At 36.4% G+C, this 24,974-nt stretch overlaps 1 protein-coding gene and 1 long non-coding RNA gene across 4 annotated transcripts in view; one reads left to right on the forward strand and one right to left on the reverse strand.

Annotated features, from left to right (window-relative positions):
• RASGEF1B (RasGEF domain family member 1B) overlaps nucleotides 1–24,974 on the reverse strand; it is a 615,892-nt gene that overhangs the window by 145,698 nt on the left and 445,220 nt on the right. The gene's annotated exons all lie outside the window — the stretch shown is intronic.
• Nucleotides 12,461–21,645, forward strand: LOC126954591 (uncharacterized). The gene is made up of 2 exons (XR_007725650.1): nucleotides 12,461–13,100; nucleotides 21,179–21,645. It is a non-coding gene; the product is annotated as an uncharacterized LOC126954591 (long non-coding RNA).

Genomic DNA, 24,974 nt, shown 5'->3' on the forward strand with positions numbered 1-24,974 from the left:
TAAAAAGGAGACATTCTTTTAATAGTTAATGAGCCAAAGTTGGGAAACTCCGTGTTAATATTTCTAAGATTTATGACCAATTCTGTCCTATTAAGCAGTTTAATCAAATATTGGACAATTTATTACTTCTTTGTATAATTCTTATTTTTTAAAATTATTAATTTTAATAGCATAAATCCATTGTAAAAAAAATTAAAAATAGAAAAGGATATACCATGAAGTTATTTTCCCCTGTACCCAAATCCTAGGCCACTTTTGCAAATGTAAACACAGTTCATTCATAATAATAATGGTGTATATGTATGTTTATATAACATGCACATAAATAATATGTATATATAACTATGTTTATATGTTCATTCTCCCCTTTTTATACAAACGGAAGCATACTATACATATTATAATGCAACTTGCTTCATTCCATTCATATAGGATGGAATAAATTTCACAGAAACACATATAAATCTACTTCACTCTTTTCCATGATTGCATAGCACCCCCACTTTTTTGTAGATTCAGGGGGTTCACGGGCAGGTTTTTTACATGGATATAATACATAATGGTGAGGTTTGGGTTTCTAGTGTACCCATCACCCAAATAGTGAACACTGCACCTAATAGGTAAGTTTTTAACCCTTATGCCACTTCCACCCTTCCCCCTTTTGAGAATTCCATATTATCAATATACCATAACTCAGCAATTCTAAACATTTTTGGTCTCTGAAAACTTTATATTCTCAAAAATTACTAAAGATCTCAAAGAGTTCTATCTATCTCTATATATCAGAAAATAATCATGATACATTTAAAAATATATTAATTATAAGTTAATTGAGTTATAAGACCATCGCATATTAATATGAATAATATACTTTTTGGTGAAAATTAAAATTAATATATTTTTCAAAATAAAAAGATTTAGAGAGAAAAAATAGCATTACTTTATAACATTTGTAACTCTCCTTAATGTTTGGCCTAACTGAAGACAATTGAATCCTCATATTTGCTTGTGCATTAAATCTGTTGCAAGATGATGTTTTCGTTGCAAATCTGGCCTAACACAGATATGGAAGTAGAAAAGGGAGGAGTTTTTTTTTTTTTTTTTCCCCACTACACCCGGCTAATTTTTGTATTTTCAGTAGAGAAGGGGTTTTGCCATGTTGGCCAGGCTGGTTTCAAATTCCTGACCTCAAGTGATCCACTTGCCTCGGCCTCCCAAAGTGCTAGGATTTACAGGGGTGAGCCACCATGCCCCCACTGGGAGGAGTATTTTAATAGGCTTTTTAGATAATTGCAAATGTTCTTCTCCAACTACACTGAAACTCAAACTGGTAGTTCGTTTTTGTTTGTTTGTTTGTTTGTTTAGAGACAGGTCTCATTCTGTCTCCTAGGCTGGAGTACAGTAGTGTCATCATAGCTCACTGCAGCCTGGAACTCCTGGGCTCAAGCAATCCTCCTGTCTGAAGCTTCCCAAGTAGCTGGGATTACAGGTGCATGCTACCATGCCTGGATAATTTTTTAAAACTTTTGTAGAGACAGGGTCTCAATATGTTAACCAGATTAGTCTTGAGCTCCTGTGCTCAAGTGATCCTCCCATCTCAGCCTCCCAAAGTGCTAGGATAACAGACATGAACCACTGAGCCCAGCCAAAGTGGTAGTTTCTTTTTTCTTCTTCTTTTTCCTTTCTTTTCTTTTCTTTTTTTTTTTTTTTTTGAGACAGAGTCTTGCTCTATCGCCTAGGCTGGAGTGCAGTGGCACAATCTTGGCTAACTGCAACCTCCACCTTCCAAGTTCAAGCAATTCTCCTGCCTCAGCCTCCTGAGTAACTAGGACTACAGGAGTATGCTGCCATGCCCAGCTAATTTTTATATTTTTAGTAGAGATAGGGTTTCACCATATTGGCCAGGCTGGTCACGAACTCCTGACCTCGTGATCCACCGACCTTGGCCTCCCAAAGTGCTGGGATTACAGGTGTGAGCCACTGTGCCCAGCTTGTAGTTTCTTAAAGGTTAGTTGCATTATAGAATTTGAAGCTACCTCAATAAACTTTTCCTACTTGGTTATATTAAATTCTATTGAGCTATCTTACACTTTGAATGAATCATTTACCCATACATGATTTTGCAGCATCATGCATTACCCATTTATTTCAAATGTTGACATATTTTATATCATATTACAAAATTATATTAATTAATATCAACACCAATCTTCCCAAAAAGTTATTAAATATTGAGATTTTGTCAAGTTCATAGGGGCAGATATATACTTTTCCAAAAAAATCTTTTTTTGAGACGTCTGGCTCTGTCACCCAGGCTGGAGTGCAATGACAAAATCTCAGCTCACTGTAACATTTGCCTCCTGGGTTCAAGGGATTCTGCTGCCTCAGCCTCCCAAGTAGCTGAGACTACAAATGCCCGCCACCACACCCAGCTAATGTTTGTATTTTTAGTAGAGACAGGGTTTCGCCATGTTGGCCAGGCTGATCTGGAACTCCTGACCTCAAGTGATCTGCCTACCTCAGCTTCCCAAAGTGCTGGGATTACAGTGAGTCACTGTGCCGGCCCGCTTTTTGAACTTCTAATTTTCCTTTGACAACTCAAATTGTACCATTGTCAAGAAATATGTACCACTGTCAAGAAACATGGACCAGTGCTTTTCTTGAATTGGCAAGTTCACTTCATTTATTTTTGAAACAGTCTCTTTCAAATACTCAATTCTGTCATTTTATCTGTCAGTCATTTTTCTTCAAGAAAAATATTACTCTGCTATAGTTCAACTTCCAACTGAAACAACTGCAGAGTGCTTTTTCTTGAGACAACCCCTGCACTTCGATACGCAGCAAAAATGCTTTTTGCGTGCTTCCCATTTTGTCACATAGAATATTAAAACACAAGTACTCCACAGTCAAGATTTAATGTAATTGGTCATCACCTATACTGCCTCATTAAGGATATTCTTAAGTAAAATTGGCCTTTTATTCTTTTCAAATGAAACTATGTGGTGGTGAAGAATATAATCACTACTAAGATAGTGGGAGCCGCTATCTTGATTCATGCTAAGCACCATAAGTTTTACCTACCATTGCTTTTGCATTTGCAGTGGAAATGTCAAAACAACGAAAAAGGTGAGGAATGTTTTTGTATTACTAAGAAAATAGCTTTGTTCTTATAGTCAACCACAGAAGTCCATGGGCCACATTTTAAGAACTGCTACCATTATTTATTTCACCTGTCCCACCTTGTTGAACACAAACTGTTTCTGGTCCTTTGCCGATACAAACATGTCTACAATGCATATCTTTAAATCAACATTTCTTGATATTCCATTTTCTTTATATTTTAAATTATTTCAGCTTCAAAGGTATTAAAAGAGCTAAAAAATTCTTTTATTTTCTGTCATTCTTCTCATGACTACCAAAGTATCTATTGATAGCAAGTATGATACCCTGTTAAAAGGAAAGACCAACCAGCTTCTGTTATTAAAATAGCATCCTTTGGCATATGAAGATGTCGATCTGCATTTAGAGATTCATGGGAGGAGTGGGTTTTATTCTATATAATTCTTTATAGAAAAAAATAGAGAAATTTGAACAGAATTGTGCTATGATCCTCATCATTCTGGTGCTTTTGGAAATTTTCAGATAAAACAGAAAATGGAAGTTATTGATTTAGAATATCTGTTATTTGAAAATAATTGGACTGATGCAGAAACTAAAGTGCTGATAATAATCCATTTAGTCATTCAAAAAATCTTTTCTCAAGAATCTACTATGTTTAGTACATTGTACCAATACCAGCCATTGCAGAGACAGTATAAATGCATTAGGGACAGGCCCTGGCAGCAAGGAGCTTACCAAGAGTAGTTGAAAAGCTTTTGCAAAGTCAACTGAAAAGATCACATGCACTTCTTTCAGTTTAAGAATCATGGAGAGTAATGTGTTAGTCCATTTTGTGTTTCTATAAAGGAATATCCGAAGCTGCATAATTTATCAAGAAAAGAAGTTTATTTGGTTCAGAGCTCTGCAGAATGTACAAGAAGCATGGCACCAGAATCTGCTTCTGGTGAGGCCTCAGGAAGCTTTTACTCATGGCAGAAAGAAAAGGCAGAACAAGAGAGATGCCAGGCTCTTTTAAATAATCAGATCTCATGTGAACTAACAAGGTGAGAACTCACTTATTACCACAAAGGTGGCACAAAGTCATTCATGAGAGATCCACCCCCATGACCCAAAACCCTCACACCAGGCCCCACCTCCAACACCAGAGATCACATTTCAACATGAGATTTGGAGAGGGGGAATCATCTGAACTATATCAAGTAGATTGAGCTTAGTCAATGCAAATATATGATCTTTTATCTTACCGATAATTAAGGTGACTATACAGTCCTGGGTTTATACTGGCTGCCTTAGCATAATTATTGATGGCAGACTGGGCATGGTAGTATGCTCCAGCAGTCCCAGATACTTGGGATGCTGAGGCAAGAGGGTCACTTGAGCCAACATGTTCAAGCCTGCAGTGAGCTATGATCATGCCACTGTGTTCCAGCCTGGGCAACAGAAGGAGACTCCATCTCTAAAAACAAAAAGTATTATTAGAACCTCCCTTTAATTTTCAAAAGTGTCCCAGTTTGGACAATAAACTACACAGTCATGTACTAATAATAGACTTACAGTTCCTCTGCAAGTCTCATTTTATCATTCTACTTTTTATAAACCCTGGCAGAACTTTTTGGTAGAAGGCTAACATTTACTAAATACCTACTACATGCTGCATGTGCTTTCTATACAAACTTTATTCTATATTTACAACAACCCTATGGGAGTATTATATCCTCATTTTACAGATAAGGACACTGAGACTCAGAAAGTGCAGGAACTTGCCTAAGACTACAAACAAATAAGTGGCTAAATTAGGATTTGTCTACTTCTGTCCACTATCAAAATCCATGCTCTTTCCTCATTTTTTCAGAAGTGTTTCATGGAGCTGGCATCAAAATCACCTGGGTACTTATTTTGCAGACAGACTATAGGGCCTCACTCCAAATCTACTGAACCAGAATGTCTCACGGTAGGGCCTGATATCTGCATTTGCAAGAAGCCCATTAGGTGATTCTCATGCACTGGAACACTTGAGGACTACTGCTTTACATTATACTACCTCCAGAGCTCAGCCACCAATCATTTCTTCAAACGAAATATATTTTTTTCCAATATTCAAACATTGGTGGGTTCCAAAAGTAATAGCATAGATCCTACTTGGAAACTCCAGTTTTCTTAAATAATAACCAGGTAGTGTATCTGTTGGTAACTTTGTACAGTTGGTCTCTTCAGGTGATTTAACTAAACATTCATTCTCCCTGTGAACTGTTTCCCTTTCCAAGAGATTTTCATAGGCCCCTCACATGGTTAAGTGGAAGCTTTTCTCTGAAAAAGCCAATTCTATGTGTTCACACCGACATTTCAGCAATGAAAATTGTGGCTATATAGCCCCCCAACTTTAGCAAAGGACCCCGGGATACAGTATTTTTTGTATTGTTGAAAAAGTGTAACAAGAATCAACTTTTCCTGACACTCATTACAGCAGAATCATTTAACAGCTATTAGTGAATTTTTTTGAGACCTATGGCTCTATGCCCACTGAATAGATCCAATTCATATATTTTACATTACAGAATAATAAAGATTAACTAAGTCCATGTGATGTGACTTTTACAACATACTCCTGGCTTACAATTTAATAAATTTTGCAAGGCATATTTGTTCAAGCTTGACATGCCCTTGAATCGACAAACAGAATGTTAATGGCTACCTTCTGCAGTCTCTTATCTGTAAGAATATCTAAAATGCTCCAGATCACTGATGCTCTTGGAAAGTACCCTCTACCTGTGTGTTATAAAATGCATTTCTAGATTTCATATATAGTTTAGCCTAGGTCACGCTCTGATAGAAACTTTTGCCTAGGAGGAAAGACTGAAGCAGCACCAAGTCAGGGCCCTTGGAAAAGTCTACTACACAGCAGGGTAGCATTATTAGATCAAAGCAAGTATTGAAAGGGTGAGTAACTCCAATAAAATCTGGGCTAGACTCAGTGGTCAGAGGAAAAAAAAATGGATCTTAGAGGTCATCTTGTTCAGATTTTGAGGTATCTGCCCTCAGTAGCCATGGTAGGATTATCCAGTAAGCCTGAAAGCCCAAGGTGAGACCAGTGAGGAGGTCCTAATTCAATGAAAAACGGTCCCATAGAAACTAGCTGAGAAAGTTATGTAGGGCTGAAGAGTTAAAAGGAAGTAGGCCTAGTAGGAGGGCCAGGGAGGCAGAGTCACCATGGTCATAAAGGTTAGGGGAGGCTGTAGCTCAGGGCTTACATGGGCACTAGGCTTCTGTTCACCCAGCAGGGTAGAGGAAACACTGCTTCGAGACTCCACTTGCAAGTGGGAGGAGATGGGGACCAGCCCTAATGCAAAACCTGTTTGGTTCTCACTGGTGTGTGAATTTGGCTGGTCTAAATTTGGAGATAACACCATTATTAATATCTGCAAATTCATTTGCATGTTTTAATACAGTCTCACTGGCTAGTGCCTTTGGGTTTTCAATGTCCTATTTAGATTCATCATCAAGTATGGTAAGTTTTGGAGTCTTTTGTTGAATGCTTTATTGAGGTTGGAAGGGATATTATACCTAAAGTTGATGTCCAGAACCATCTGGAAAGGTGAACCTTAGTTTATTGTATGCCAGCTCCAACAGATATTTTGATGTTTGAAAGCCTCTGGTTCATCTTGTTATGATAATAAGAATGTACATTTAATTGGTAGGAGCTCAGAATGATTCATGCCAAACTACAAGAGGACAACAATCAGAGTCCCTTGAAACAATAGCATGATTTCCTCCCTAGAATTCATCATTTATAAGCAAGACATTTATACTCATGGCCTATGAACAGTTTTAATTCCTTAGACATGCATATTTTATCTTGACCATGCTATATGCAAGACTTCTGAAAACTATTTAAAAGAAGAAAATGTTTTAGCCAGAATCTACACCTAATAGTCTGGAGTAAAATCTGAGAGAAATATAAAGGTGCAGCACTATAGTAAAGCCACAGAAAGTGATTAAGAATCTTTAGACCAGAACCTACCTGGCTCTCTCAGGACTTTAGAACTTCCTTAATAAGTACACAAAATAGCATCAGTGCTTCTTGCTCCATCCCTCACGTTAACAATCACAGCGCCATACATATAGGAGTGGTACCTGGGAATTTCCAGCAATAAATTTTGTAGTTCCCTCAGCTGACTTTCAGAAATTGTGGCCTTGAAACTTATCTGTGTTGATAGTATCATGCTGGATGATATGAGCAAGGGCTCAGCTGAAAGGATGGGACAATCTGGTAGGGATAGCAGTACTGAAGATGTTCCATTACACACCAAAAAAGTAGAGTCATTCTTGGAGAGTTATTTACATGCACCCTCCCTATTCTGCTTTAGATGAAAACTTTTAAAAACAAATAAAAGTCATATGGATCTTTTTGAGTGTGCTCTTACTCTGCTCATTTTGACATAACTGTTAAATACTGCAAGGAACTGTGAGTAGACTGATGTGACTTCTGCTGCAGTGAATGAAGTCACAAGCCTGTCTTATACAAGAGCCAGGGTCCAGACATAACAGCAGGGAGGACTATGAAGGTGCTCTTTCCAGCATAACCAGGAAAGAGTAGTATCACTAGAAGGAACTCCTCTAACACCACTTGGCATGGGTATTTCAACCAACCTCTGCCTGGGGATCACCAGGACTGGAAAGATATAAACCAGTGATTCTTCTTGGATCCCAGCCACTGCTGAAGAAATCTAATATTTCTCTTTTTATTAATGTAAACAGACAGCTTTGAAAAGGGATCCTTCCCATATTTTATAAGATTGCATTAGGTAAGTAGGAAAGTGTCATATAATCTAGGGACACTCTATTTCACCATTATTACTGCACTCTATCTGATTTTCCATAGTTGTGCCATTGGTGATAGAGTGTGAGTTTAACCAGTGGTGGCTTCTGTTCAAGTGCTGATACATGTTGTTCAAACAAAAAGAGTATTTGATTATAATGATTATTTTAAAATAGTCATTGGATATTCTCAAATAAAGCAACTGACCCTCAACTGTGCTGTCTTGTGGAATTAAGAGGAAGGGTATTCAGAAAAGTGGTTATGAATGTTTCTAAGAACATAGCTCTCATACTTGAGTCCTCAGAACACAGATTCATTAGACAGCCAACCCTAAGCAACAAGGAATGGTGAAGACGTGTCCAGCTTGCTAAGCGGCCTGGCTCTTCTCCATATGGGGAATTAGTCTGTCTTGTCTTTTGCTGAAAAGGATCACATTTCAGCTCAAGAGTAGCAACATAGATTTGGTCAAGGACTTCTCCCCTAGCTCCACCCCCTGAACCTACACACCCAGATGGGAATGTGGTGATTTAGCAAATTGAATGCAAGTTCAGAGATTGCTTTAAACAACAAAAGCAAGAACTTGATGTAATTTGCAAAAAAAAAAAAAAAAGAGAGAGAGATACACATACATACATACATACATAGAAAGAAAGCAGCTAGTTGCAAAGTAATCAAAGAGCAAATAACACTGGAACCTAATTTGCCAATTGCCTCATGTCTAAGTGGACATTCAGAACCAGCTGGATACCACTGAAGCCTGCAAAGTTAACCTCCCATTTAACTCTTTTTTTATCTTAGTGCTTAATGCAGGCCAACATCTGCTCACACATTAACTGTGGAGTACTCCAGATCAAAGAGCCTCTAATTATATGAGATTTCTTCAGAACTGAAATTTCACTAGCTCAACTAGTAAGATAAAAAGATAACTTAGGTATAAGCACCTGAATAAACCTGCTAGATATTGGAAGACAGCAGGGTAGAGGAAGATGCCTGTAACAAATACTGTTCACACACATTTGTTTTCTACTTCACTTTAAAAGAATGTAGGAAAACCATTTTTCTTAACTGGCAGACATTAAAGGGTTTCAGCTGAAAGTTACTAAAATGTTACAAATGGTTCACTAAAGTACGTAAGAACAACTTTCACCTAAGGATGTCAAAGCATCTAACAAGATGGGGTAACATTAAATCAAGAAAAGTTTAAAACAGAAGTTCATTTTAGTATTAAGAATATACCATCCTGCATGTTATTTGGGTAATAGCCCCAAATACACCTGAATTGTAGGAAATCCATGTTTGTGTCTTGGACTCTGCCATAGTGCCGGCCTGGTATGTGGTAGATGTTCAATAAATGTTTGTTGAGAGAATTGTAAAAAAAGAGTTCACAAGTCTCATTGCATTTCCACAAGTATAAGCAAACTTGTTACTTATGGAATGCATGGGGTCAGGCTGGTTTATTGGCTGTTATTAAGTCATTTTATTATCCAAATTTAGCCAATGTCTACCTTTAAGTAAAGGCAGTGATATATCTTGCCAAATAAATGATGGAAAAGAATAAAAAACAATTTAAATGACTGTTAAGTCATACACATGTCATATCATAGTCTTATAAGAAATCCCACCATTATCTAACACATTCTTTAACCTCTGCTTAAACTCTTCTAATAATAGAGAAGACACCATGTCACACGGTAACTCATTCCGGTTAGGGCATAGATTTGATCATTATATAAATGATCCTCCTCATTTGGAAGTGAATTCTGCCTCCCGTAAATTCAATGCTTTGTATCTATATAAAAGCCCTCTAACTTTATGAAGATCCTTCAAATATCTGAAAAATATTATTATGTGTTCCTTCCCTCTCATTCCCCCAAACTGAATATCCTCATCCAAAATAAACATTCATATTCTCTAAGACATGGTTTACAGGCCCTCCTCCCTATTTTGGGCATCTTCCAGTCTGCTTATGCCATTTTTCTAATATGAAATACTAAAACCGGAAAAAAAATTATTTTAGACTTTTTTTCTATGATCATTGTCTTGTACATGCTTGACTTATATTAAGCTTGATATTAACTGACACTTCGAAGATGTTTTTATGTCAATTACTGTTACACAACATCAGCCTATCCTTTATTTGTGTGACTAGTTTTTGTTTCTGAGTTTAGGACTTTACATTTATTTACATTTAAAAATTTTCATCTCAAGTTGTTTTGCATAATATTTCAAGCTATCATTATAGACTACTGAGACTTCTTCAGTCTTGAGTCTGTCATTCATGTGACATACATTGTATTAGCTTATCCTCTCCTAAACCAACGGTGAAATAAATACTAAATAAACTCAAAATCAAGTCCAGGAACTTCTATCTGAATCCTATTTTCAGCTTCTCTAAGGCTCCATGCAGGGGAAATTTACGTGTTCTAAGTGCCTTTGAGCCAGAATTATCTTTCAGCATTTTGATGCCCAGAAATGACTAAATGCCTCAGGGCTTTTGTTTGCTTTAGGTTAAAAGCTGGAGAAGTTTCAAACTGTGTAGGAATCTTTTCTTTAAGCGATGGTATTTCATTTCAGTTTGAAGTCCTGTTTTCAAATGGAACCTTAAGAGACTTCTACCTTTCCTTTCCTTTTCTTCCACAATGTCGATCTCATTTTATGTTCCTCCCAATCTCTACTTCACCCTTACCTCAAAAAACTTTATTCTTTTCTTAAGAGATCATGTTAATCCATCAAGAGGAAACACACTGGAGAGCAGGAACCCAAAACCACCCGAGTGGAGAGACAGACACAAGCACAGAGTGAGACTGTACTTCACATCTGGAAATTCCCTTATTCTTCTTTTGCTTCTCTCCTGTCGGTATTATTTTAACATGAAACGGAGCTGAATTTGAACTGTATAAATAGAAGCCCTTAACAAAATGTACCTCATAGCAAAATGATGGTTTAATGAAACCTAGAGATTAGAGTTCTGCTTTAAGTCAACAAGGTGTTATTTTAACAAACTTCCAAGCTCTAAAGATGTAGAGCACAGTTTACAGGTATATGGCACGCTCAGAGATCTGCTACCTACAGGCTCTGACTTGCAATCAGAGGCATTTATCTCATTTGGTTCAGGCAAGGCAGTATCATGTGCAGCTGAGATCCTTTCAGAATAAGAGCTGGAAAACTCATAGCTTGGCCACTCCCTTGCTCTGTGACTTTGGACAAGTCATTTAATCTATGTGGGCTTGTTTCAACTTTTATAAATTGAGGTGGTGCTGAATTAAATCATCCTGAAGTCTCTTTTAGTTTTAACATTATCATTCTTCTAAACATGTTTTTATGCATGAAGTTTACAATGTTTGTGATTATAAAATGATTCATTAAAGAAAAATTAGACAAAATAAAAATCTTTGTAAAATCACTACCTAAAAACAACTGCTGTTATTTTTCTAATTCTATTTTCTATACATATTTCTACATAATATTTAAATACTAGACATTTTTGTTCACCTGGGGCTCCTCCAGCCTGGGCGTACATACCTTACACCAACGTGACCTGACCTCTCTGGACACTGGATACAACCACAGTCCATTCTAACTAACAAAGGACCTAGAAGTTGTGGTTTGACTGAAACAAACAAAAAAATGAGCTAGACCACTCAATTTAGGAATTTGGAATTGGGAGATTGAGAAATGAAATCAATTAGTAATGAGGTTGAGATGAGCAGATGCATGATATAATAGAAGCTAAGGAAAACATTTTGAACAATGTGCACACTGAAGTTATGATGATAGCAAAATTACGTTTAAGGGGAGGAGGTTGAAGTGGTAGAGCGAGAAATATGGAGTAGGCATGCAGGGAGAAGGCTCGAGAGGAAAATCTAGTAGCCTGAGAGAAGACCTTTGTGCTTAGTAATTTTCCAGATTCAGTTTCCAAGAGGTCTATCTGTTGTTGACTCCTATGCATTGATTCTCATGAGGCTCCTGAAACATACTTAAAATAAAAGTCCTTTTATCTGAGCTAGGTCAATGTTACTGGCAACCAAAAGAGATCTGACTCAATTTAAATTTGAATTAAGATATTTTATTGATGATTATAAACTATTTCCCCAAGTTACTGCATATGGTTTAGATGCATAGTTTTCAATGGCTAAATAATAATGTATAGTAGGATACATTATATAAAGAACCTGAATGACAGTGAAGCTGATTTCTGTTAGAATTATTCCTGGTATTAAAAAATCTAAGACCAGAAGTTACCCAAAGGATTCTGGAAAATCTCCAGCATTCTTTCAAGGATCGTTTTACCTGCCAGAAGAGGACACACACACACACACACACACACACAGACACACAAACACACACACACAGAACTACACAGCTTAATCAGTAGAATTTAACATGGAGAAATTCAGCCTGACTTCAAAAAAGTCTCTTGAGTGCTGTTTTCCTAACTTAACCCATTACAAATGTTTTTATGAGGGCACAGTGGGTATTCTCCAGCTTCCCCATGCCATCATAATTCAGACATAGCCCCACCCTAACCTGATCTTAGTCATGGAACAAGAAAATCCGGGACAAAGGCCACTGTGAAGTTCAGATGAGCAGGTTCGGCATACAGGAACAACACGTGCACCTTAACTCTAAATCTACATTTTCTAATAGAAAGATTAAAAGAATATAAAATGCCATTATTATCTTTCTAAGAAAGGTCAAAGTGGTATCAGTTCATAGACGAAATGGTATCAGCTCAAGCAATGGTATCACCAATGCTTGGTAAAGCCTCCAGCAAGCTATGAGGAATCTAGACTCCATTCAAAATATGATATCAAATGTTGTCCTTTGCAAATTTGGATTGCTTAAGAAAAAAAAATTCTATCCCCTTCCCTCACACAAATTTTATCCACATGGTAACTTGAAAATTCTCCACTAGCTCCTTTTTCTCAACATGATAGGACAATTAGTCTTTCTAATCTGGGTTTCTCCCAAACCCCTGAACTCACACCAATTCTCTCATAAAATTACCCCAATTCAGTATTATTGAATACAGCAGAGACACAATCACTGTTTTAATTAAAGAGGCAAAGGCATCTCTGAATAGGAAGTAGTCTTTGAGTGCTTTGCCTTGTCTTTTTCAGGGAGTTGGTGACAGACACTGTGATGTCGCTAAACCACCTATAAGGTAAGTGACATAAAGTTTTTGTGTTTATTCATATGATTTAAAATGTATTGCGGACCTACTTAAGCATTAATTCTGAGAGAATAGAAAATGAAGTATGTAAAAGCATTTTATAAAATTTAAATATACTTACACTCCAAATGGAGTGCTTTACTTTTGCTGGAAGGACAAATAGGCAACGAGGTCTATTGAACAGATCAGAACATCACAGAACATCACAGACTTGGGTTCAAATCCCACTGCCTGTTTAACCCTTGGCAAGGTCCTCACCATTTCATGTTTTGATTTCCTCATCTATAATATAGCATCATTGATGAATTATGTATTTAATCAAGGTTAAATGTATTTTGTATTAGTGATGCCTCCCTTACTAAGTTAATGAGAATATTAAATGATATCTGTAATGTGTCTGCCATAAAAAGTGGTCTTAATGACATCAGAGTTAGATAGGAATGTCTCTGGTGTTCCATAATTAGCTATGAGCTGGCTATTATTTTCCAATATTATAAAAACTTTCCTGGAAAATCTTCCAATCAAAATATAAAACGTGAAATTGATTTTATCTCTTTTCTAGATATTTTATTTCTAGCTATACAGATATACATCTCTTTAGAAAGCCCAGGAGAGTGAATAAAACATTAGAATTAATGTTTTAAAGGTTCAGTATGGTGACCAGATTCAAAATACATATTTAAAATTCACAAGTTGTTTTGTGTACTGTCAACCATAAATAACGAGATTTAGAAAATGTGTGTGTGTGTGTGTGTGTGTGTGTGTGTGTGTGTGTGTGTGTTAGGTAAAGTTTCACTTTCACCCATGCAGGAGTACAGTGGTGCAATCTTGACTCACTGCAACCTCCACCTCCTGGGCTCAAATGATCCTCCTACCTCAGCCTCCTGAGTAGCTGGGACCACAGATGCATATCACCACACTGGACTGATTTTTTTTATTTTTATTTTTTTTATTTTTTTTATTTTTGGTAAAGACCAGGTTTCACCCTGTTCCCCAGCTGGGCTCGAACTCCTGAGCTCAAGTGATCCCCACCCGCCTAGGCCTCTCAAAGTGCTGGGATTACATGCATGAGCCACTGTGCCTGGCCTAGAAAACATGATTAAATATAGAGTCTATAACAAACTCCATATTTAGTGGTCTTAATGGGCATACCTGTCTTGTTTCCCTATATAGTTTATAAAAAACTAAATACTTAATCATCATCTAAAGCTTGAGAATGGTCACCTGATGGATAAATTTAAGTTGTCTTGAATATACACTCTGATTTGTGGTAGTTATAGGTGGGTTTTTATGGAAAATAGAAGTAGTAGTTCTTAAGGTATTTAACGAGAATTTATATTAAGTTAATATAAACTATTAATTGACTATATATTGGTTTTTGTATCACAATTTCCAGGAACATGAAGATAATGAGTGAGGCAGTTAGGAGGAAAAATGGCTTTAAATAATTATCCCCAGGCATGAATACGGGGCTGAAGTCCCATACTCATGTCTCTGGGCCTGATAAATTTTGTATATCTCAGTTCAGACTGCTCTGAGCTATTTTTCTTTTCTTGGTATCATAAACTAACAGGGAATGAATTAACTTTCCAATGATGACATAAAAAAAAATCTGGATCCCAGCACTTTGGGAGGCCGAGATGGGCGGATCACGAGGTCAGGAGATCGAGAGCATCCTGGCTAACACGGTGAAACCCCGTCTCTACTAAAAAAATACAAAAAACTAGCCGGGCGATGTGGCGGGTGCCTGTATTCCCAGCTACTCGGGAGGCTGAGGCAGGTGAATGGCGTAAACCCGGGAGGCAGAGCTTGCGGTGAGCTGAGATCCAGCCACTGCACTCAAGCCTGGGCAACAGAGCGAGACTCCGTCTCAAAAAAAAAAAAAAAAAAAAAAAAAAATCTGGAGGAAAACATCAACCTCAATCCTCACCTCATCCTATACATCAAAGTCATTTATTCCATAATTGTTTCAGTGTTAAATGTAAATACTGACATCACAGAAAAATCAGAAGTAAAGAAAGGTGATGATATTGGGTCACTTCAGTAAACACACACATCCACCTGTAGATTTAACCATATAGAGACAGAGATATATAGATATAGATACTTATTTAGATGTCAAAAAGTGTAATACAGTAGAAGCATGATACAGCTGGCCTACCCACCATTTAATGAAAGGAGCAGTGGCATCTCTGAATATGAAGTCTTCTTTTATTGAGTGTTTTGCCTTATCTTTTTTCAGAGATAGGAAGGTCGACTGTACTACACCATTTTGTACCAGGGACTTTAGCATACAGCAGGGACCTCAGCTTTTACTATCTGCAGGGGTCCTGTTACCAATCCCTGCAGATACTGAAGCATGACTATGACAGAATTAACCCAAGTTACCTGTGTCACTGGAAGAGGCCCAGGGGAAGGTTCCTCAAACCTCACTGTATTATATGTGTGTCTAATGCTATATATTTGATTAAAAAAATTATTTCCTAGATAGAAGAGACCTTTTTTTCAGTCTAAGTTTTATAAGTTTCTATATCCACCTCCTAGAGTGTCTATGACAAGTTTCTATATCTACCTCCTAGACTCTAAAGCAGTATTAAAAAACCCTATTTTTTAAATCTCAACCAATTCATCTTTTACGCCCAGTGAGAAACATTTGCATGTATATCATCTTCATAAAGTTTTATGAAAGCCTTAAAAGATAAAACAGACAATAGGGGAAATATTTGTTTTAAAATATGACAGGATTATTTATATTTATTATGTGAGTTTAACCTAAATAATAAACCTGGGCTTTTCAAACTCCTGGTAAGGCCCATCCTACCCCAAGGACACATCCAAACAAAACACAGATGAAATCCCGTGACCTTGAAGAGCATTGCAGACACTTTATTAAAGACTGTTTTGTTTTGTTTGGAGGAGCAGAGGTATTAATAGCAGGAAACAAGAGATTTCACTGCATGAAACACAGTAAAATTTATTAAAAATCCTCTTTGCCCATCCCTTTCATCAAAGCCTCATTAATCAGAGCAGCTGCTCATACTCCTTATTATCTTGTACCCAAACTGTAGCCCATCCTGGCTTTTTTCTTATCTTCCTCTTATCCCTCCTGCTAAGTAGCTCCAACCTATTGCTGTTTTCATAAATATTCCCCCAGCCCCCAATCAGGTATCTCTATATTTCCACATCTAATTTTTTAAAAATATATGTCCATGCTTTTTCTTATGTTTATCAATTTAGCCTATACTCTCCCAACCCCACCTCACTCTAATCAGCAGAGTTCAACATTCCCCCTTATGAGCAGAGAAATGAGGAACAGAAAAGAGAGAAGGGGAAAGGTGGAGAGATTACGAAACAATTCCACAATTAAACAAATATATGATTTAATATATTTCTTTTTTATCCCTGTCACATATATTTTTTTAAAGTCAGTATTAAAATACTAAAGTTCGAATAGAAGAATGGATCAAGGAAATGAACATGTATTATACAGATGCAGACATATAAAAAACAGTCATAGGAAAAAATAAACCCCACTACTAAATAAATAATAGCAAATGAAAACAATGAGACTTAATTTATTGAACTAGCAAAGGTTAAAAATTATAATATTCAGGCTGGGCACAGTGGCTCATGGCTGTAATCCCAGCACTTTGGGAGGCCAAGGCATGTAGCTTACTGAAGGTCAGGAGCTCAAGACCAGCCTGACAAACACGGCAAAACCCCATCTCTACCAAAAATACCAAAACTAGCTGGACGTGGTGGCCCGTGCCTGTAATCCCAGCTACTAGGGAGGCTGAGGCAGGAGAATCACTTGAACCTGGGAGATGGAGGTTGCAGTGATCCAAGATTGGGCCACTGCACTCCAGCCTGAGCAAGACAGTGAGACTTCTCTGTCTCAAAAAAAAAAAAAGAAAGAAATTATAATATTCAGTGCTGATGGAGGTATAATGAGATTGGCATTCTTAAATATTGCTAGTAAAAACATAGACTGAATATACTTTCAAAAACTAATTAGGTAATACATATTATAAAATTTTATTTCTAACCTTTGTTATTCATTTCTAGGAATAATTGTAAGGAAGTAATCAGAGAAACATACACAGATCTACATATAAGTATGTTCATCATTTATTTTAACATTATTTATAATGACAAAAATTAGAAACTACCAAAATGTCCAGAATTGGTTGTTGGTAAAAATAACTTAAGCTATAGTAATACACTCAAATATTAGTTATTAAAATTGAGATATTTGAAATCTATTTAGTGACATTGTAAAATGCTCATGAAAATATGAAGCTAAAATGAATAAGGTGCATGAACTAGCAAAGACGAACTACATACGCTGAATTATCTAAGTTATATAACACAAATGCGTGCACACATGGAAAGAAAATACAACAAAATATTAACTATGGTTGTCTTTGGATTGTGGAAATTTTCGTTTCCTTTTTGACATTCCCTGATTTTTCCAAATTACCCATAATGAGGAAAAATAAAGTATTACTTCCATAATCAGAAAAAGAGTTTAAAAAAAAAAAAAAAAAAAAAAAAAACAAGAAAAGACATCCAAATTCTATTGTAAATAATCAAATGACATTTCTATTTGTCATTAATTAACATTCCAAACTCATGGATGAAACTTAAAGATTAAATCTCTTGTCCCTGGAAGAGACTTTCTTGAAGATAAAATATACCACCCTGGTCCCAGGTAAGTTGATAAAGTTGGTGGAGATTAGGAAAAGAAGTGGGAAGAGAAAATTATAGAACATAATGAGAGCTGTACGGTTTCATGAAAAGCCTTAGTTACTTATTCTAAATGATAAAGGAAGTACTTAATTATTAGAAGCCATTAAAGATTAATTATTATTATATTTATATTTTCCTATTTGTCTGAGACATTTAGTAGGTTTTCTAAAAACAACTTTAAAATAGATTATCTCCACAATTTTATCAACAAATGGTAACATCTTTCCTTGGTATTCTTGGGTTGTTTTTATATTTTTTTTTTTGCATGACAATAGTCAACAAATTATTGTTGAGCACTTGATACTAAGAATAGGATTTGATCTTGACCAGATATGATTGCTTAGCACGCAAGCCTTCTGGACATATCAATTACAAATTGCACCAGAATCATAGAGCCGAAAGTTAATGTTAGAGAAGGAACTTGGTTGATTTTTGAATATCATAGCTTAATCTAATCATCCACTGTTTTATTCAAGCCTCCCATCTTCCCCTGGAAGAGCTAGGTAGGAAGATTAAAACAGTTAAGAATAAATCCATCTTCACCATTAGAAAGCCATCTCAGAGTGTGTCCATTCGTAGAAATTCTGAGGACAGTATCTTAATTTATCATACATATGGAGTTCTTCTGGTCCTTAAAAACATCCCATATGGATGTGATTTTTTGAAAAAAAAAAAAAACCTTCTCAGAGAATTCTTGCAGTACTATCTACTAGTACTAGTATTCCCGGAGTACTATATTTTAGGGTAGTTCCAGAACTGGACACCCCTGCAACAGCCAGTAATGCCTCTGGGGAAACCAAATAGCCAAACATGAGTTAAGAGTTCCTCTCGGGAAATAGCTTCTACCATTATTGAGCTCCCACCCTACTGTTATGCTGGACTCTATTCTAAAGCAGTTATATCCACTTTGGTCACTTGAGGTGATTTGGAGCCAATCACCACATAAAGCAACTCAACTCAAGGGTGACCACACTTGTCGAAGTTTACTCTAAAAAAAAAAAAGTTGTATTATAAAATAAAATGCATTTACCAAAAAGGGCATAAAATCTGTATGTATAGTTTAATAAGTAGTTATAAAGGAACACCCATATGGCTATCAACCAAATTAAGAAGAACATTGTCATCACCCCTAGAAACACCCTGTGAAGCCCTTCCTTGTCATAACCCACTCCCTGAGTTCATCTGAAACACTATCTCTCCAGCCCCAGCAGAAATTCTTGGCTGGGATTTTATCAGCACTGAAGAAGTGTTAGAAAGACTTTCCCAAAATAGTCCTTACTGTACAGCACACGGCACTTTTTTGGCATTTAATAAGAAGGCTACTATTTTCAAAAATTTCTCATTGATCATAGGAAATAACTGTTTTCCAGGACAAAATAGGCATAGATGTTCTGGAGGACAGCTTGCTTTAGCAGTGCTAAATAATTCAGCTTGCTTTTTAATGATTATTTCTAAAAGGACATTTTAAAAAATTGACATTTTAAGCAATTTACATTTCCTCTTCTGAATTCTATGTTTATATCACTTAGCTATTGGACGCTGAGTATTTTTCCTATCAACCTGCATGTATATGCATATGCATGTATGTGTAGAAAAACAGATGTTAATTCCTTGTCTGCCATATTTGTAACTAATATTTGCCTCAGCTTGCTGTTTAAGAAGGCATAGAAGTTCTTAATTTCATTTAAATAGAACATATTGACCTTTTCCTTTGTGATTTTTTCCAATGACTTTGAAATAATTTGAATGGGCATTTCCAAACATACACAAAAGAAGCAGGAATATTATAACAAACCCACATGTCTTACTACTTGGCACGATAACTATCAACACTCTGCAATTCTTCTTTCATCAATTCTCTCCCCTTTCCCCAGGGTTCTTTTGCTGAAGCATTTCAAAGTAAATCTCAGATATAATGTTATGCCATATATAAATACGTCAGAGTATGTCTCTAGTGGATAAGAGCTTCTAAAATACAATAAACACACTCATCAACATTAACAGTAATTCCTTCATGTCTGATATCCAATCACGCTCAGTTTTTCCTGATTTTTAAAAAATGTCATTTCAGAATTGGATTTTTGAATCCGTATTAAAACAGGATCCATGTGCTATATTTGGTTGGTATGTTATTTTAAGTTCTCCCTCTTTTTTCTATTCCAGGCCATTTATTCGTTGAGGAAACTAGGTCACTAATCCTAAAGAATATTATGCTTTCTGGGTTTGGATGATTTATCCTTGTGATGTCATTTACTATATTCCTTTATCACTAAATTTTCAATCAAGTCATAGTCAGATTTACGGATTTGATAAGCTTCAGGTTTAATATCTTTACGGAGAATACTTCATAGGTGGTGTCATAAACTTCCTATTGCATAATGTCATGAGACACATAATTTCTGAGTGTCCCACGTTTAGCAATGTTAAAATTAATTAGTGATTTTGGCAACGTCAGCCTGATGTATCCTTTACAAAATTCCCAAAGAGCTAATGGTTTTAATAGGCATTAATTGTTGCCTAGATCCATTAGCACCCTAGGGCTCCAACATTTTTAAGCAAAGAAAGTCGTACTCTAATAAAATATCATTAAAGAATCACCAGGATGTTTTCCAAAATTTTATTTATTTATTTATTTATTTATTTATTTACATTCAATTCTTGGAATTCATTTTGGTGTACAAAGTTAAATGAAGATTTAGATTGATTTCTTCCAGAAAGGATGTGTCCCAAGAAGGTCTGAAGATAAGCAGTCAAAATGGTCTTTATCACATCATCCATCTAGTGATGGAATTCTGACAAATTCGTGTTTTTCTAGGGGGAATCCTAAACTGTTTTCTAAACATTTAATAATTTTCCCAATGCTCTCAGTGTCCTGGCATTAGAACATTGATGAGAGAGTGGTTTCATTATCTACAGAGATCCTACAGTAAGACTCAGTCTGAGTGAATAGCTGAGAAAATTAGGTGTCTGTTGCGTCCTCTTACAGTGAGTAGGACTTCTATACCAGAATGGAAAACTAACACTCTTGTGATTACTCAAGGTTTTGCTGAATCACTAAGTTTTTGAATCTTGAAACTGTCAGCTTTTTATTTCTGCAAACCATCATTTTGCCACTGAAGGAAATAACCTTGAAAAATCTGTACACATGACATACAACTCAAATTTAAGCAGAAGTAGTCACATTTCCTTTTCCCCTTCTTTAAGAAAAAGAACACACTTGCCTGTTTCCAAATGTTGGCACTTTGTGCCTGCTCCTTAAGTTAGTAGAAATGAAACTTATTGTGAAAGTAATTATTTGGGCCATTTCTTTTCTACCTTAGGAAAAATAGTATCAGATGTTTGGCTTCAATCAGGAAAAAAAGAAAAGAGAAGAGAAGAGAAGAGAAGAGAAAAGAAAAGAAAAGAAAAGAAAAGAAAAGAAAAGAAAAGAAGAGCAAAGCCGTAAGGCTTATTATGAATGGTTTCCCTGACTCCAAAAATTTCCATTCAAATTAATGCTAGGTTAGTCTTCAAAAATTTTAATCACATTATGTTTTTGCTCAAGAACTATCTATAGTCCCCTACTGCTTACCAAATCAAATTCAAATTCATATTCTCTTACTATAGATCCCTCACCACTTAGCCATGCTTTCTTCTCCCACTCTTTTTCAGAGTTAACTCTCCAGTCTTGTAACTCTTGTCCATTCTCTGATCCTGTGTGCTTTTACACTTGCCAATCCCTAACCTAAATGCCTTTCTTCCAATTCAGATTTTAGCTTTTTTTAAAAAAAAAAAAAAAAAAACTAAACCAAGTTTAATCTCATCTAGAAGCATTTTCCTGATGGTGGCCCTTACAGATCTTTCTGTCCTTGAAATTATACCTCTTAGAAACAGAATGTTATCATTTAGCATTTATTTTTTTCTTTTACTGTTTACCATGTATTGGTAATGGTTGTCTAACTAGATTGTATAAGCAAAAGTGATATGACATAGGACTTTACTTTTAGACATTATTAAATTGAAATTCCCATGAACGTTTAAAGGGGGTAATTTTGGTGGTGTGCTTATCAAATCCACAAATGACATGATTCTAAGAGGGTGGCAGATTTCAAAAATGACAATTTTCGTGTCTTCCTACATGTAGGCCTTGGAAAGTGATTTTGAATGTTCTTTCATCAAGAGATAGAGTTTATTTTTCCAACCTTCAATGTTGCTGGCCTTGGGATTTATTTTGGCCAATAGAGTGTGGGGCAGGTGATGATGTGCCTGTCCTGAGCTGAGGACTCAGGGGGCCTTCTTATTTCATTTGCTGTCATGGGATTCCCTCCCTTTCCCAGGCTAGCCTGTTGGAGAATGAAAGGTCATGTAGAGCTGAGACTAGCCATCACAGCTGAGGTTGTTCTAGACCAACCAGCTCCCAACTGACCACAGATGCATGAGTGAGCCCAGTTAAGTCTAAAAGGACATTGAGCTGAGTCCAAACTAATTACTGACACATGGAATTAGAAGCAAAGTTGCTTTTTGAAAATTCACTAAGTCTGGGGTGGTTTACTATATAGCAAAAGTTAATGGATACAAAGGGAATATTAAAAATGTCAGATGGCAGAATCTCAATCCTAAAAGACTTCAGCATTCTAGAATAATAAACCACACAATTAAGACAAAAATAACTGTGATAAGTGCAAAGCTCTAAATTCAAGTTAAAAAAAAATCAACTTGTGAATATAGGAAAGCAGAGATAGAGCTTGCCAACATACATGCAAAACATTTAGTCACTTTGATTGACCACAAGCATCTGACTCAACCTTGTGTTTCCATTCTTCCAACAAAACTAATTCTACATAAAAAGTAATTTTATACTGTGTGAATTGTGTAGAGGCTAAAATAGATCAGTCTAGAGGGCAGTTACCATGATGCTGAAGGGCCCAGAAACCATCTCACATAAGGAAAATTGGAAGGCAATGAACTGTAAATCCAGTAGAAAGACTGAAAGGGTCGAGTGGGTTAGATAGCTACCTTCAACTAATTTAAGAGTTACCATGTGGAAAACGGATTGGACAAGTTTAGTGTCAGCCCACTAAAAATCAAGACCCATGAATGGAAGCTATAAGAAGGTAAATTTAAGGTCAACATAGGAAGGAAGTTGAGTTAGAGAGGCTGCATTTGTATACTGTTTATGAACGTAGACCATGGTGTCAAAACCAGGTCCTCTACTTACCAGCTATGTGTTCTTGGGTAAGCTGCCCAACCTTGCTAAGCATCAGTTTTCTCATCATTAATTCCACTAAAATGGAATTAATAACTGTACCATTTTATAAGGTTGTGATGAAGATTAAACAGGATTTTTGAAGATGCACTTAACTTGGGATCTGACACATAGTAAGCACTCAATAAATTTTATTTATTATTATTCATAATAAGATCTGTATAAATGTGAAATGAGCTGCCTCACAAGGCAGAAAGTTCCCTATCACTGGAGGTATTTACAAGAGGATTGGCTAATGTTTGTAGAACAGATTTAAGAAACAGATGGGAAGTTAGAGTAGGTGACATTTAAATGACCTTCCAGCACTGAATAAGTCTGTCTGTATTCCTTAAGACTGGAATAACTTCTTTAGTATGTTTCAGAATACCTAGCACTATTGATCAAATGATATGCATGTAATACATTGGATAAAACTTTGTTGGTTATATCATTATACATGTGGTTTCCCCATAGTAAGAGGTGTTCCGTGCCGAAATGAAAGTTTGTGAGGATTTTGAATTTTTGTATCTCATATCCTCAAGAAGTGTATCATTGAAGTTTGTTTTTGTAATGATCAGTTTTGACTAAAACCCAAAACTACAATTTTAATGCAATAAGCTCTTCTTTGTGTGGTATTTAAATTCCTAGGTGCAAAGCTCTTATCTTTTCACACTTGGCATTCCCCTACCAGAATGCCTAACTTTAAACAGGTCAGATATTTTCAAGGCATAGGAAGCCGGGGTTTCTTCCGTGATTGGTCTCATATCAAAAGTCAAGCTGGAGTCAATAACCATTTTTCCTTCTCCTTATACATACAGCAACTGGAAGTGCTAATCACGTTTATCACTCTTGCCTACTAAAGGCACAGCAGGCAGTTCTAACTCCCATTGCAATTCTCTTTAATAAAATAGATTGGGTAGAATCACCTAAATTGTTTAATATGCCTATCTTCCTCAATAATCTCATTGTTATCAGTTAATAGAGAGGAATTCACACTGGCCAAGGCTTGAGTCTTTATGGTCTCAACTGATAAAAATCTTTCCTTTCCTTAAGATGAGTTTCAGCATAGTAAGAGGCATTAATCATCTGTAAGAAAAAGAAGTGCTTTATTTTCCTCATTAATGAAGTTAAGAGTCTGGTGCTCTGGCTGGAGAATGAAAAAATACACAAGTGAGAAGAAGAGTTCTGAATTCTAGGTTTGAATGAGCTCTGCATTCTGAGTACGTGGTGACATGAATAGACAAGGTATTCACAGGCACAAGCAGGATTTCTGGACCATGCCATGCCTAGTATGTGCCACATATTCAAGGCAAAGATTAGAGACACACTCATTACTCAGAGGAGACAATTACGTGCTATTTCAACTGAGTGAGAGCAATGCTGCAATAAAAGAAAGTGCAAGGTACAGTTTTAACCCAGAACAGAGGTTCTAGCAGTGGAGGAAAAGGAGCGGAAGTGAATTGTAAGATAGATTTTTTAAAAGCAAAAGGAACTAGGCAAGAACAAGCAGAAGGAGCAGTGTGAACAACAGTACCGAGTTGTGAAGTTGAGACTGGGGTACAGCATTGGAGGGAATGGGCAGTGGGCACTGAGGCCAGAGGGGTAGATACATCCCACATGTCTCCCTCTGCCATCCAGAGGTGTGGACCAACTCAGAAGCCAATGGATGCCATTCCACATCTTAGTGGAGAAAGTAAGTTGATCGTATTTACAACTTGTATGCAGTGTCCAGATGAGAGATGATGAGGGCCATAAACAGAGAATTCATAATGAGGAAGGAAACCGTGAGATTGAAGGACCATGCACCATCTCAGTTTGGTGGCTAACTGAATTCATGAGAGAGAAAGGAATTGTGGATGACACCCAGACATATGGCCTGAATTGCTGGGTAG

This window comes from Macaca thibetana, chromosome 5 (assembly GCF_024542745.1).
Source record: "Macaca thibetana thibetana isolate TM-01 chromosome 5, ASM2454274v1, whole genome shotgun sequence".
In the NCBI taxonomy this organism is placed as follows: domain Eukaryota; kingdom Metazoa; phylum Chordata; class Mammalia; order Primates; family Cercopithecidae; genus Macaca; species Macaca thibetana.